A 15,606-nucleotide genomic window follows, 5' to 3' on the forward strand; every position below is an offset into this window, starting at 1 on the left:
TAGTAAATAATGTTGGTCGGTGATGGGGAGGAAGGGAGGATGCGCTTAAAGTGAGAATATCATGCTACTCCTCTAACTTAATTTGGGAAGTGTTCAAGTCGGACATTGAATTCTATGTCTTCCTAAGCCATTGTTCTGAAACGATTTTCTCGATTTTATCATGCACGTAATGGCCTCAAACATTATTGGATTTAGTTCCATAATTTTCTGCAGCGCTTTCCATGAAAATTCTTATCTTTCAAACGTAACGTATAAATTTATTTATGTCATGTATTTAGTTTCTCCATCACTTTTACTTTGATATATTCTCTGATGAATAGAATTGGATATTATGTTCAACAATCTTTATTTTAAGACTCACCTTGACGAAGCAATTACGTTGTAGCTCATCTCCAGGCAATTTCGAGGACAATTACATTTTAGGCTCTTGTCATTCTTCACTGTAGGTTTGCTATGTTTGAGCTCATCTGAAAAATGAAGAATATTATTTAACTATATATAGCAGAATAAACAAATCTTGAGAGCTCTCCGTGCTCTTATAATAGCTAGATTTGCTAGATTTGCGCACAGAGTTAGATTTTTAGCGGAAGAGCATTAAAATCTGAAAAGACTAGTTTGCCTCTACTACATATTTAGCTTCCAATCAATTCCTTGTATAACCTTCATGCCAAACGGAACGCGAAACTCCAATTATACCAACAAAAGTCAGATATTAATTGCGGCAGAGACACTTTTTCAAATGAAAAATAATATAAATATATGCGGGTACTTTGAACTAACTTGTAGCTAAATGCTAATCATAAGTCAGCAGTAGAACATTCGTTAAGGCAACTACTTAGCAACTAGGTAATCAGATATCTATCCCAGATAATTTTAACATTTTCTCATCCTAACATTGTTCTGATACGAAGTAGTCGTTCACTCACATTATCCAAAATGGTTAGGTATCGGGACTGTGCAAAGATTTATGATGCTAATTTCAGCATTTCCTTCATGTATGAAAATACTCAATGTGTGATGCCTTAACCCGCATTACGCTCATGAACTTCTATGATCTATTCGAATGGAGGATGAAATTTATATTTTCATTTCAATATAATGTATTTCATTATTCGGTACTATCATAAAGTTTATTTATGTGTAGTTTAATTCCCATCGTGTAATGTTTAGAGGTTGGAATGTAAATTCGAAAGTGGAATATTTTGTGATACATTAATCTTAAAGTTGAAATGGGTTAACTGTTGGATTATCAAGCGGAATAAATTTCGGATCCCAATTGCATTTTTCCTATAGCGTTTCTCAATCGTAAATTCGTAAAATTTCATATTCCAGGTATGGCTACATGAATGTAACACCAGATGGAGCTAAAAATAGAAGAAACAAAAGTAATATTTTTTAAGCGAAAATACCTTTAAAACGAATGGGGTCGATAATGGAACCGGTTGTCTATTTACGTACCAAATATATAGTAAATATTGCTATTCTATCTTTATTTAGCGCCACAAATCAGTGTGTGCTGAGAGCCGGTGTGTGTGGATTATAATCGCTATCTACTGGGTAGTTAAAAATAATACAAGACAATGACTAATGACCAAATAAACGAACGTTTGATGAAGGAAATTATTTCAATTATAGCGTAGGTAATTATTAACCAGCAAGAAGACGAAAACGTGAATTTTCGTGCAGATAGTAACACCGATGAAGACTATAAAAAGGAAAAGTGAATAGTCTGACAAAAGGGATTTCTCCAAATACATATCCAAGCACGTCAGTGACACTGAAGGTGATCTTTTCTTGCGCTAGAACAATCGCGCGTAGTGTGCCGAACAATCTGTGATGACAAAATGTAGTATTATCTAATATTATCTTCAAATTCTGGACTTACTGTCTATATTAAAGGCGTTTCTCAGAGAAAAAATGTTTTAAACTCTTCTTTAATGAAAATACATAGGACCCAACTGTGAAGCATACAATTGAATAGTATCAGAGAAGTACTTTTGAGTGGAACTAGAAAAATCCTCACCGTTAACGTACGTGAAATATTTTATTCTAAAGAAGAAATCAAAGTTGCCAGGAGCACTTTACTTAAATTCTTCTTTAGCTGCAGAAGTTGCGTCAACGATTGCAGAGTTTGCTTACCCGGGTTACATCTCCAGTGGAAGAAGGAATTCTCCTCTCCTTATTGCCCTTGTTTCAATATGGCTCAGAGATTATACGAATCTATAAAATGCGGACCTGGGAAAATGAGGAGATAAAGGTAATAGGTGATGAATGTTGATTACACCCTCTTCTGTGTGTGCCTAATTCTTATAGGCTACAAGATTTCTATACATTCATCAATTCGAGCTCACAATAGCTACCTTGACTTCTGGTAGAATATAAAAGAAATTTCTCATTTTCTTTCAGGCTAACACGGTGTTACATATGCATCATACACAATAAATTAACGACATTTATGACAAACGATAACGAACTAGATGTCTCACCCGATGGTCGCTCGAAATTTTGTTCTCCATTGAGTCTATTTTCAGAATTTATACAAACTTTTCGGCTATTAAAACCGTTGAAACAAACGACTATTACATATTTTTGGTATTATTTCGACATCCGCAACAACGTCTCAGACCTTCTTGGGACTTTCATTTTTGTGAACAATCTATATGTAAAATTTCAAATATATTCGATATTTCTAAAATGAGACGAAGTAAATATTGAAAATTATGCTTACCTTTGAAATTTTCTAAGCATGCCATTCCCTCCTTGTCACATAATGTCTGCCGTTCTGCAAAGAAATACATTCATTACCCTTATTGTTTATTACTCACTTAACTTTGCTTGTGTTAAATAGAGTTAATTGTGTGTGTGTGTGTGTGTTGTAGGCGCATGTGAAATAAATCTAAATTAAACTAAATTTGTTTAACAGTGGGTTTGTTAATATCTGTGTCTTACTATCAATGTTAAGTAATTGTTCCGTACTATCTCTCTGCATAAAATGTAGAAAATGAATTAAAGTAATAAAATACAAATATTAAAAACTCAGAGAGAAAGAAAATAAAATATAGTCATAAAGAAATAGAAGAAATAGTAAGATTTTTGTTCAGCATATTTAGTAAAGGATGAGATTGAACTACTCCATTTTTCAAAAATTAAGAAAATCGTACTACTCATATACATAATGACGTTAGCTTAACATCTGTCCATTTTGCCGGCTTCATAGATCTCCCTCCACCACCTCCGATCATGTTCAAATTGGTCATGATATTGGACTATCGCACGGAATAGCAGTTTACATTGCAGCAAGCTCCGTCGCACGATAGGTATGGAAACAGTGTTCTACTGTATCCTATAAGCTTTCCAGTGCTCATCCATGTGCGCGAGAGGCGATGTTGAAGACGTGGTTTCATCAGTACAAATGAACAAAAATTCATTGGACTGGCACCTGAATTTTTGGAGAAATGTTCGAACGGAATGACAAGAATACCCAACTCCTCTGATATTTCCTAATGAAGTTTATTGGTGTTCTGGCGGTAATACTCGAAGTCATGTCCATACGGATGATGGAATGGTTTCCATCGAATCCATACGATTGTGAGATATCTCTCCGATAGACAGGTGTCAGAATGGATTCTTGGATGTATTATGTAATCACATTCGCGTTTTTGTCCACTTTACGTTACAACAAATTTGTCTCATTTCCGTATCTTGTAGCAACCATAAAGTCACGAGAGAAACTTTCCCTGAACTGACGACAAAGTTGCGTCTTTGTTCCAGTAAGTGATCGCCTGTATGTGGCCACCAGCAGTGTGATAGACATATGATTCATCCGTTGTGGCAACTTTATTCCATTTGGAATTCGTCAACTACTTCTTCAACAGTTTTCAGCAGTTCGTCTTAAGTTCATGAACGTGACGCGGTAGCAGGTGTTGTACATGTGTACAAGAACGTTTCGCACCTACTTCAACCTGAGCCGTTTGCAAAGTGTTTTGTTCATAGTTGACAGTGCGAGGTGGAAACTGTGGCCCATATCACTTTGCGTCGGAGATTTTCTTTTCACGCAAATGGAGAAATCTACCTTAGCATAACGGGTTTCACTTTGCTTACAGCGCTCCTTCTATTTTTTTCGTCGGTTAATGGTTTGAAAGTGTAGCCTGTTTTTTGTAACAGGCAAACATAGTTTTCACAGTATTCATTCCGAGTGCTAACCCACTGTCTCGACACAGTTTAGCAATGAATATGTGCGAAAACAACATAGAAAATGGCCAATAAGTAACCCACCCCTACCGTTTTTTGGAGCCATTTGATAACAATCACTACCAACACCCACACACCTACAAGGTAAGTCTCAACACTGTTCCCACCAACAAACCAGTAGTTCGGAAGTAATACGTCAGGTGGTAGTACCGGATCGAAAGTGGTCGGATATGCTGCGAACAAGCTTCTGTATAAAAATACAAATTTTATATTTTATCAATAGTTTTTTATCGTAAACCTATAAGAGTATTCTATTTAGGATATATGACTAGGACTTTAGCATGTTTTAACTATTTAATTCAACTACACAAAATTGATATATAATTTAGAAAACAGTATAGATACTGAACTACAAAATATAAAAGTTCGTGCCGTTGATGAGCAGAGATAAGGAAAGAGTAATACAGCCGATGCTACGTACCTTACGATCCCGAAGTAATTTTCATCAGAGTTCAATTTCTATTGCCAACGCTCCTGCAGCTGCGCAATACCCTGCTAAAACTTGGCGGCCGTAGATACAAATAAGTTCATAAAGGCGTTCCGCAGTTCTCCCTAATTTGCAAGGTGGTTGTCCAGGAAACGAAATAGGTGATAATGTATTGGCGCAAGGCCAGTCAAAAATGGCGCATGGACAAGTTACTAAAGTGTCATCCGGGTCCCCCTTTAGCACATGTAACGTAGCATTGACGTGCAAAACTAGCGCATCCTTGCCATTCACCAATGCTGGCTAGGCACGATGCACTGTTTGTAACTGCTCAGAGTATAAGTCAGCAGTGATGTTCTGATCAAATGAAAGGAGTCCGTAATTCACAACTTGCAGATAATTCCACCATTAAAAAAACATAACGTTTCGTGGTTGCCGATGTGGTCTTGAGGGTGAGGAACAAAGTCACGTAGCAATAAGTCACGCGTATTACAGGAGTGTCATAGAGGGTACACTTTTCGTCACCAGTGAGCAAGCGGTCAAAAAATTAGTTGTTTTCAGCTGCCGAGTGAGCAGAGACAAACAGGGCATGATCGTTGGACCTTGTTGGCTGGCGACAATGTGTGATGTACCCACTTGCGTAACTTGTGTGACCTTTCTGTTCCATACAGGTCCGATGTGACTGTTTTAGCTGAAAGATGCTACCTTTTTGCACGTTCATCACAGGTTAGATCACGGTCCTCTTCTATAGCTGTTTTGAGGATTTCGTATTTTTGAGGATTTCGTCATTTAATGCATGTGGTCATCCAGTGCTAGGTTCGTCCAAATGCTGATACCTCCTAAACGTTCTTTATTCTTGAATCAATGTCTGACAGTGAGTTTGTTCACGGAATTCGCCCTTAATGCTTGGTATATGCGGCGATTTTATGCTGCAGCTGACACACCCATTATAAAGCCATAAAATATACACATGCAGAGAAGATGCTTAGATGCCTTTAATTCTCTTTGACACTGGGCGAGTTACTGTGCGTATCTGTGTTGTATCCACACAAAGTGATTGTATTAGTGAAAGTCGATGGTCATACTGGCTTCCAATCCTGATTGTCAGGTACGTGCATATTTTCGTTTACTCTCTTTGAGCGCATTTTAATGGGACTTCAAAATCGACAACCTTTCACTTACCTAATATTATACTTAATATCGCAGATAGAAGTTTTACACTGTAGACAATGATTGAAACATGATTTTTATTAGAACTTTCTGACCACGTGATTCCCTTTGCAATCACAAGCTTCCTTGGCTTTCATAGCGTAAATATCGTGCCGAATAATTGCAAGTTGTCTCATACGTTGTGGGTATAGCGCTCTGGCAATATACAGGATATTTTTTTTAGGAAAAGTGGATTTTCTTACATCTTTAGAAATCAACATATAATCCATTGAAATAAAAGAATCTCCATTTCCTAAACATAATTCAGGTTAAAAAGGGTTAGTGATGGACATATAAAAACTTGCAAAGTTAATTATTCCATAATTCTCTTAAGAAACTCTGGAAAATGGAAATAAATCAAAGAGACTCGCAATTCAATTTAATAATATATGGCACTTGACACTATTTGAATATTTTAACATACATTATTACCTTTGTTGTTTCCTACTATGATTGAAGTGCAGTTACATAGATTCATACTTCGTTCCACAAAGCACTGCCACAAGCACGCAGAGTAACTATAATGATCAGAAATCCAGATACCATCATTCTCATCAGGAAATTTACATTTTCTTGATCCAAGTGGAATAGAGCGGACATCTTCATCTGATATCTCCATTATGGCAGAATTGGTTATAGTCAAGTTTTCTGCAAAAACAGGGCTGTACGCAGTAGATTGTTCCATTCCTCTCAATGGAAAGTCAAATAGTCCGTGGACAGCAACCTGACCATATATATACACATTCTAATATCAGTATATATTATCAGTCATGGTTACACTCATATACAGAAGTTAGGGAATATAATTTTAGAACCTTAAGATATTGTGGCATAATAAATCCAAAAATAATGGATACATATTTCTCCCTTCGAATAACATAACGCAACTTCAAAACAGGTGAATGACACTTGTGTCGCCTACAAGCATGAGTAATCATTTACGGACGGTATATGGACGGCCAACTTTCTAATAAATTGTTAGAAACATCATAGGTTAGACACAAAGAAATTACACCAGAAGTACAGTATATTGCAAAGGACAAATCTAGGTAACATACCAGTGGCCGAATTGTAGTATACTTGAAGTTGAGAAAAGTCAACGAGATGTGAGATGTAAGGATAGACTTGAAAGTGGCTCTAATGTGGTGTATTATTACGTACAACATTCCAAAAGAAAACAAATTCAAGGAGAATCAGTTTTAAACTTTTTATGTGTCGCAGTACAACGAAAGGATTCTATCTTGAATTAATAAATATCATAAGATGTTAAGGTGCTACTGCATCAGCATTAGCTCGAAAATTTCCGTCAACTATGAAATTTGTCTCTCATCAATGCCTAGACGAGATATTATTTTATGCAAGCTAACACACTAAAAGGATTTCTATTATTCAATGGCACAGACATTAACATATTATGTAGAAATGCATAGGGGACTTTAATATACTTCAAGTAACATGTTCTAATGTTATGTTTTGATCTTCTTTTTCTTAACAAATACATGTAAATACTTAATTAACTTCATGTTCTTGTATGCCTTAATGTCCCAAAGATAACATTCAAAATAGTAATGGTCGACCTTTAGAGTTAGTACTTTTAAATCTTAATGACGTTTCTGTAATAAATTAGCGTTCTCTTGTTATTAATGAAGACGGGCATCACCCGGCTTTAGTTATGTCTTTCCCATTTGAACATCTGCAGAAACGTAAAGAAAAGAAGTCCAGAAATCCAGTTTTAATTTTAAAAAAGCAGACTTCCAAAAGATGTACATACAACTCACAAAAGTAAATGTTCCCCTAAAAATCTTCTTACAAATGATTAACAACATATCAGCGAATTCTAACATATTAACAACTTTAAAGACATATCAGCGAAAGTTATTCCGTTTGGTTTACTTATAATTAAGGAAATAAAATCAAAGACATACCTCTATAAAAAGTGGAATAATAAATCAACAATAATGAATCAAAAGTGGAATAATTAACTTTATCATCGCGATCACTATAAGGGATTGTGTAAAGAAAAAAATTCTGATATAAAATTGGCCTACAAAACTTTAATTTAAATTCAGATTTCTCTATCGAGAAGAACCCAAGCCAGATCTGGAGCTTAATTAAACGCAAAACTCCGCATTTGTCATCATACTCTATTACTTACAATGGCCGTGATATCCAACATGCCAATGAAATAGCACAGGCATGAAGACATTATTTTCATTCAGTTTACAACAATGTACCCGCCATATTCAATGTTGACTCTTTGCTTGCTTATCAGACCAAATGTAATATATTAGACAACTTTCAATTAGATGAAATAAAACTTAAAGAAATAGAAAATTCTAAATCGAAGAATCTTGTGGTCATGATAGCATCCCTCCTTACGTTGTGAAAGGTGCGCAGTGATCCATTTAAATACCCACTTCGCACTATATTTAATATTTATACCAGGGCAAACACTTCCCCAAATAAATAAAAGAAAGTTTAGTTTGACCATTGCTAAAATTTGGAAACAAGAACGAAATAGAAAACTTCAGGCGAATAGTTATTCTGTCGCTTTTTGCCAAATTTCTTGAAAGTGTATTATATGCGTGACTTTTAAATCATGTAAGACCTGTTCCTTCAACTCATCAACACGGTTTCTTACGTAATAGATCTACTTCGACCAACATATCGATTTTAACAAATCTTATAGCAACAGAATTAGATACAGGCGGTCAATTAGATGCTGTTTTTTATTGATTTTAGCAAGGCATTTGACGTCGTTACTCATGATGTCTTGCTACTTAAATAACATGTCTGAATTTTTCGAAACGTGCAAGTGAGAATCTTGTATCATACTTGCATAATAGGGTGGGCCGAAAAAACTCATTTTTTTATTTCGAAGTTGTAATAAGCGCGGAAAAGTTGCGAATTATATAGACAAAGAAAAATAAAAGAAATTATGAAAATCGGTAGACATCTTCCCGTCGCGCATAGACCCTAAAGTTTGACAAAATATGAAAAAAAATCATTTTTGCGATTATTTTTTTAAATTTTTTGAATTAAATGTTTTCGTAATGTAATAGTTTTTAACGTCTTCAAATAGAGCCTAAAAGCATTGTATTTTAATTTGGCTTAGATCAGTTGATATCTTCCGGTCGCACATAGGGCCTAAAATTTGCCAAAATATTGAAGATGTTACATTTTTACGAGTTTTTTAAGAATATCTTTAATAAACTGTTTTTAAACATAATACTTACAGTATTTTTATTTTTGAACATAAGAACGACGCTTATATATATATATATATATATATATATATATATATATATATATATATATATATATATATATATATATATATATATATATATATATATATACATATATATATATACATATATATATATATATATATATATATATATATATATATATATATATATATATATATATATATATAACCGAACATTATCCGTGGTTTGCAACCCATTTCCCTCAACATAACGATTCTTTTCATCTTTTTGCGTATTAATCAATATAAGTACACTAATTCACTGATGTTGTGAAGTTATCTTCGGTGTAGTTTGCACATCAATTTCGCTGTCGTTGCGAAAAGTACCTAATGACATAGGCGCAGACTTGTCGTTGGGGACCTCATTATGCGGAAATGAAAAACTCAAGATTGCGATTTCATACAGTGAATGAATTGCAAATTTTCATTATAAATAAACGCACTAATACTGTATTTTGAAAGAAAGCGTTTATATAAAGTGAATTATTCCATTGAATGTGTTGCATTTTCATAATGTTAAGTCCTGGCATTTATAGAATTTCAATATTTACGATGAAGATAGTAAAAAATGTTGTATTTCATAAAGCGTTCATAAGTAGTAGTTTGAGTAACTTCAATCTTACTGTTCTTCCATTTTTTTAGTTGTTGTTTTCGAAAAAAATATTTCATCTTAAAATACTTTTAAATGCAGGTTTCTTGTTTATATAGTGGCAAAATTTAGTATCGACTTTTTCTCTTGTTTGTCTGTCTTTCTTCTTTTTCCGAGATGTTATCGATTGGAGCGGGTATACTTGTCGGAACAAAATGTGATGTTTTTTGTTGAAGTAGTTTTGATTTATGCCCGCTGTTTTCTTTTTTCGTTCTTATTTTATATTGCGTGATATGATTTAGGTCGCGCAAATGAGATGTCCTGTATTTTTTTTATTTATATGTGCTCATAATTCTCAGTGTCGTATATACGATGCAGTAATTTGTTTTCAAAACAGAAACGTTTCACTTGACATAATGTAGATGACTTTTGAATTCCTTCTCATCCAAGGCGAAAATAATATCTGAAAGAATTCGCCTTTCTCTGCTCCTCTGCCACATTGTTGAGTGCAGCAAATTGCTCTATTAGAAGATATTATTTCTTAAGTGTTTAAAGAAAAAATTCTTGTGGAAACTATCACCTTCCTGTTTTTCATGTTTCTTGGTGTCTTCCTTTTGTTCAAGGCGACAGAAAATATAACCTGGATTATTTTGGTTTTAATGTGATAAACTTTGAAATAATAATCGGTTATGAGTACTGTGTAGCATGTAAATTTTCCTACCCTATTGGGTAGGTTATTTAATGATGTAAGGCATTTTGCGTCCATAAAGAACATATTTCCAATTTAGTAGGGCAGCCAAATTTTGTTAGCACTTGGAATATATATATATATATATATATATATATATATATATATATATATATATATAGCACACGTTGCCAAGTAGCCTACTGCTGCAACAGGAAACTATTTTTACTTAATTTACAATTGTAAAAAGATAAACTTCCCGCCACATCTATGCTCGAAACATCACTGTAAACTCGAATTTTCTGATGTAGGTTCGAAATTATGTAAAAAGAGAGAGTTATCAATCTCTAGTTTGAGCTTCACGAAGAGTTCGTTATGTATTGAAAACTATTTAGCATTTTTTTTTTCTGAAAGGAATTGAAACGGTTTTGTAGTGTTTGTGAAATTTTTTATATGGGATCTTAAATATTAAGATAAACCCAGAACGCTTTTCAGATTATGCATTCTAGTAGGTTAAATGTAGTGTCTAGTCTTCTTAGCCATCTTTGGGAAAGCTTTATATCTTTAAATGAAACGTTGAGTACGACTGTGTCTAATTCGATCTATATTAGTGCATTTTCTTTGGGCTCGCAAACAAATCATATTTTCTTAGTTTCCTTAAGAGTAATTCCAAATCTGAGAGATCTTGCTTCCCATTTGTTGACTCTGGTTATTATTTCCTCCGTGAATTAAGTGAAATGTGCTAGTAATCATTTTAGAATTATGAAAATCGCGATGGATCGGGATTACGCCAACATTTTATGGCCCGTAACACAACGTAAAAATTAATATTACATTTGTGAATCATTTACCTAAAATGTAATGAATTTGTGGATCTCAGGATCAAGTAAAATTTGGAAACAACTTAGTTTTATATAGAACTGATAAAATATGACCCCTTTAACATGTGCAAAACTCTACAGTTGACTGCAAAATGATAAGATATTTCGTTAAAAATTTGTTCATTTGACGGTTTAAAACTAAAGAAGCTCTGATCTATTTGGCCTGTAATGAATAAGATGAAAAGATGAAAGTGAACTGTCACTCGTCTCCTGAAGCATTTATTAATTATTTGATATGTCTATTTACGGGAGGAGAACGAGTGAAATAGGCGGTAAAGTTGGATGAAAGTTAGCCGCTTTATCAATACTTATTTTACGAGTGTGGTTTCTAAAATATCCGAGGTCCTTAAGTGAAAAGATATATACTTATCGATATTATACAATAATTTTAGTACATCCGTTTTCTGATATTCTGGTGAATCCAAATTAATAACAAAAAACTTTATATCAAATAGCGTGGCTGTCTTTGTAGTCTATCATGGATTTTTTGGTATGTCATAAATTACTTTGCGCTGTCGTTTTCTCTCTTGTTACTGTAACTGTTGGTCGTTAACTTCTTGTAGATCTTTCTTTGCATAAACTACTGGTGTGCTTTCAGCTAATGTTATAAGAAATGTTGATGCATTTGAATCCATTACATTGAGATTAGTTTTCGGAATGTTCATAGTCAAGACCTCGGAAACATATCTGTCCACAAATTTTGTAATGATGATGGTCTTTATTTTCCTTCTTGACACTGACAGGAAGAAAAATGTGTTCTTGCTGAAATGTTGATTTCATGAGTCGTAAATACGCTTTCCGGGCTATGTTGATGTATTAAATGCATAGCTTTTCCCGGTAATTCGTCTAGTTTAGCCTCTTCGATAGAAATGACTGGTTTCCGAGATTTCCAATATAAACATAGTTTGTAAGTTTCTAAGTCATTTGTGGAAAGAAAACGTTTGAGGATATCCTCCCCTGTTAACAGTACGAAGTCTCTATGTTCCAAAATTTGGAAATATTCAGAAAGGTTGTATTCCCAATTCAAATTTACGGTTATATATGTGATCTCTACAATTGAATTCTCACTTCCAATGACATTAATATAACAAGGTATCAATTTAGTAATTGGCTGTAAATTGTGATTTTGGCCTATTAGAAAGATACGAGCGTGCGTCAATAATTACTGAAAAATTGTCTGCAGTGATTGATAAGTTAACAGGTAAATTACGCTCCCGCGTGTTTAAATTTACGCATTTGTTAGGCCATTTAAAGGTACATCAGTGAGAAGTAACTTGTGAACAACTGAGAATCTTCTATTAGTATCTAAGGTTACTGCCTTAGATTAATTATTTTTCATCGGTTTTCTGTGCCTTGGTCCGAGGAACATTAGATATGTCTAGAGAACTTATAACATATTTCCCTGGTTACTATTTCAACAAAAAGTACTAGATCCTGGCCATTTAACAGATATATTTCTTGTGTACAATTTTGTTGCTATTGTCATTTTTGAATTGCTATTATTGTTATTGTTCCTCCCATTTCTATTATTTCTAGTTTTGTTTTCTCTTCTTTGTTAGCCACTACTTCAGCCTCCTCTGTTTATTTTAAATCGATATCATTTCATAGTATTTTGTACCAATAATTAGCAAACTTCTGCCACTTAGTTAGCATGTGGGGGCGCGGTGGCTCAGTGGTAGAGTGTTCACCTCCGTTGCTTGGGGTCCCTGGTTTGATCCCAGCTTGCGCCGTGTGGACTTTGTGGTGGACAAACACCGTGGTCGTGGGTTTTCTCGGGGTTCTCCCATTTTCTCCCACTTTCTTCATTCCACCATTTCACTCATCATCACCGTCTCCTTTAGTCTAACCGGCATAAGCGTGGCACGTAAAACCGTGGCACGAATGTTCTTGTTAAGAGGCAGGTGCGTGTTTGGGTTTAAAGAACATGGTGTAGCTTCTATGCGGAAGGAGGTATTTGCTTAAATTGTGTTTGTTGGTATTTTTTGCCAATTTGGGGGTTGATTATATGCGGTATAGCTCGGTTGCTCTCTACATGTACGTAAAGTGGAACTAGACGCATTATGTGTTTGGGGATAACGAATAGGTTTTGTTGAAGAGCTGTGAGAATGTATACAAAGTCATAAATAGCCTGAGATTACTATATGTAGATACTTCCTTCATGAGATCTTTGAGGTCTCCAATGCATAAATATGTTTTTTTTGTAAGTGTTCAAATTTTCGAAAGTTTCTAATGTTATTGTTTATTTCTAATGAAATTTAACTTTAGTCATAGCCATAAGTAGTGAAGTTTCTAGCGATACATTCCTAGGGTGTTGACTGTCGGATTACTTTCAATTTTCCTCAAAACTCTCTTTGAATGACTTCATTTTCTCCTTGTTATATCTGAACATTTTCTAACTCCGTCCTGCAAGCTGCTAGCCTACGATGATTAGGATATACTAATTTACACTGCAAATATTCAATTGTAACAGCAGCTAATAGATATTGTGCCTTTCATTAGAATACCCTGTTTAAAGTGACATTCTGCCAATCTATAGGAAGTAGAGTTAAGTCTCCTTCTTTTTTTTACTGATCAAACTCAAGTAGAGTTAAGTAGTCGAACATCAAAAACGATTGGGGTTCTCAGCAACACATTCAGAGTATCTAGTTATGTGTGGATCTTAAAAGGTGGTATATAACTTTGATTCTAGATATTTGTTATTCTATTTGTAAGTGTTTTGCCTGATTTATTTTGAGGCATATACGTGCTAATATTTGAAGGAAACAAAAATATAGCACAGTTTATTTCACGTACCTAAAACATTCAGAATTCACTTTCCTATTAACAAAAATAGCGTCCGGTAGGGGAGTGTTCAGTTCAATCGCTTCAAGCTCATTAAGTATGGATCTCAATAACCCACTGCAAGGCGAGAGAAGTTAGAATCTCGACAGACCTAGGCTAAAATCTAAGCGCGAAAGAAGAAGCACGAAGTTCTAATGCTAACTGGGTGGTTCTAAGGAACCTCTTAAAGCTCTGCTGCAAGCTGAGAGAGAGGTTAGAAGTCTCAAAAGAGCTCCGTTGCAAGCAAAGTGGGAAAGGATGCTTACAACTACACTGAAAGCTACAAGGCTTTGGTTACTTTAGGTTTTCCCAGAGCTCCAATGAAACTTAAAGACATGCACTCGACCAGACAAATAATAACCAATACAATTTGCTTTAAATCTTTTGGTTTTATAGATGGTCTTGTGTAGCGGTGACACTGTCGTTCCTCCATATCACTTGGTGAGTGGTGTGGCTAATCTTCCTGTCCTTTGCCTCTACAGTAGCTGTAGTAGAAACGCATGTTGTGTTGTTTATAAATGCAAGCACGTATTAATTGGCTGTAAATAGAACCATGTACGGAACAACACAATATGCTAATAATTTGAAAAATATCAAAAGCTGTTACAGGAGTGATAAATAGTAAGGAAACTAACAAATGAAATCAAGTAGTAAAAACAGATTGTACATACCCCACTACGTAAAGAAAGCCATTTTGCGAAAACTTTTAATTCATTCTCAAACGAGGGCGTCAATTTCACATAATGTTCCCTTTTAAATGAAAAAATATATAAGTAATAAATTATTGTTTATTAATAAACCTAAATATTGAACCACATTTGTTATTACACCATTATAAATTGTCTGCGTCTTGAAAAGTCGTATTTTATGGAGTATAAATTACTTTTGTCTGAGTCTGTACATGGCTGACTCATATATCCTGCTATAAAAGTAATGCGTTATTATTTATTTAACTATCACTTAGTTGGTGCTTTTCTCAAACATGAGAACAAAATTCGCTATTCTGCATTAAATTTAGAACACAACATTAATCTTAAAAGGACATCAAAGAAATTAGTATGCTTCCTTGTTGCACGAAAACAGCAAATCCCCATTAGTAAATAGACCTTTATAATTTCTTATAGAATAATACTCTAGAAGAATTGTTTCTATTTCGTTTGGCACAGTTGAGCTTATTAATTAACATCTGTGTGTAAATATCAAGACATATTCAATATGTATTTAACATTTGAGGAGGTTTAGTCTCATAAGAAGTCCTCATACTATAGGACGATTAAACTAATGCTATGTAGACATATAATAAACAGTTTTAAAAGCAAAAGATATCCTCATAATTTCAAAATATTTTATTAATTACAAAAAAAATATTAATTCTCTTCTCAGCAGTCTTTTATTATATGGAAAGGCTTGTAAAAGCTTCTTCTAGAACACAGTCTGATATACGTGTATATAAATATACGACTTCAAACGAAT

Source organism: Thermobia domestica, chromosome 8 (genome assembly GCF_964235325.1).
Source record: "Thermobia domestica chromosome 8, izTheDome1.hap1.1, whole genome shotgun sequence".
NCBI lineage: Eukaryota > Metazoa > Arthropoda > Insecta > Zygentoma > Lepismatidae > Thermobia > Thermobia domestica.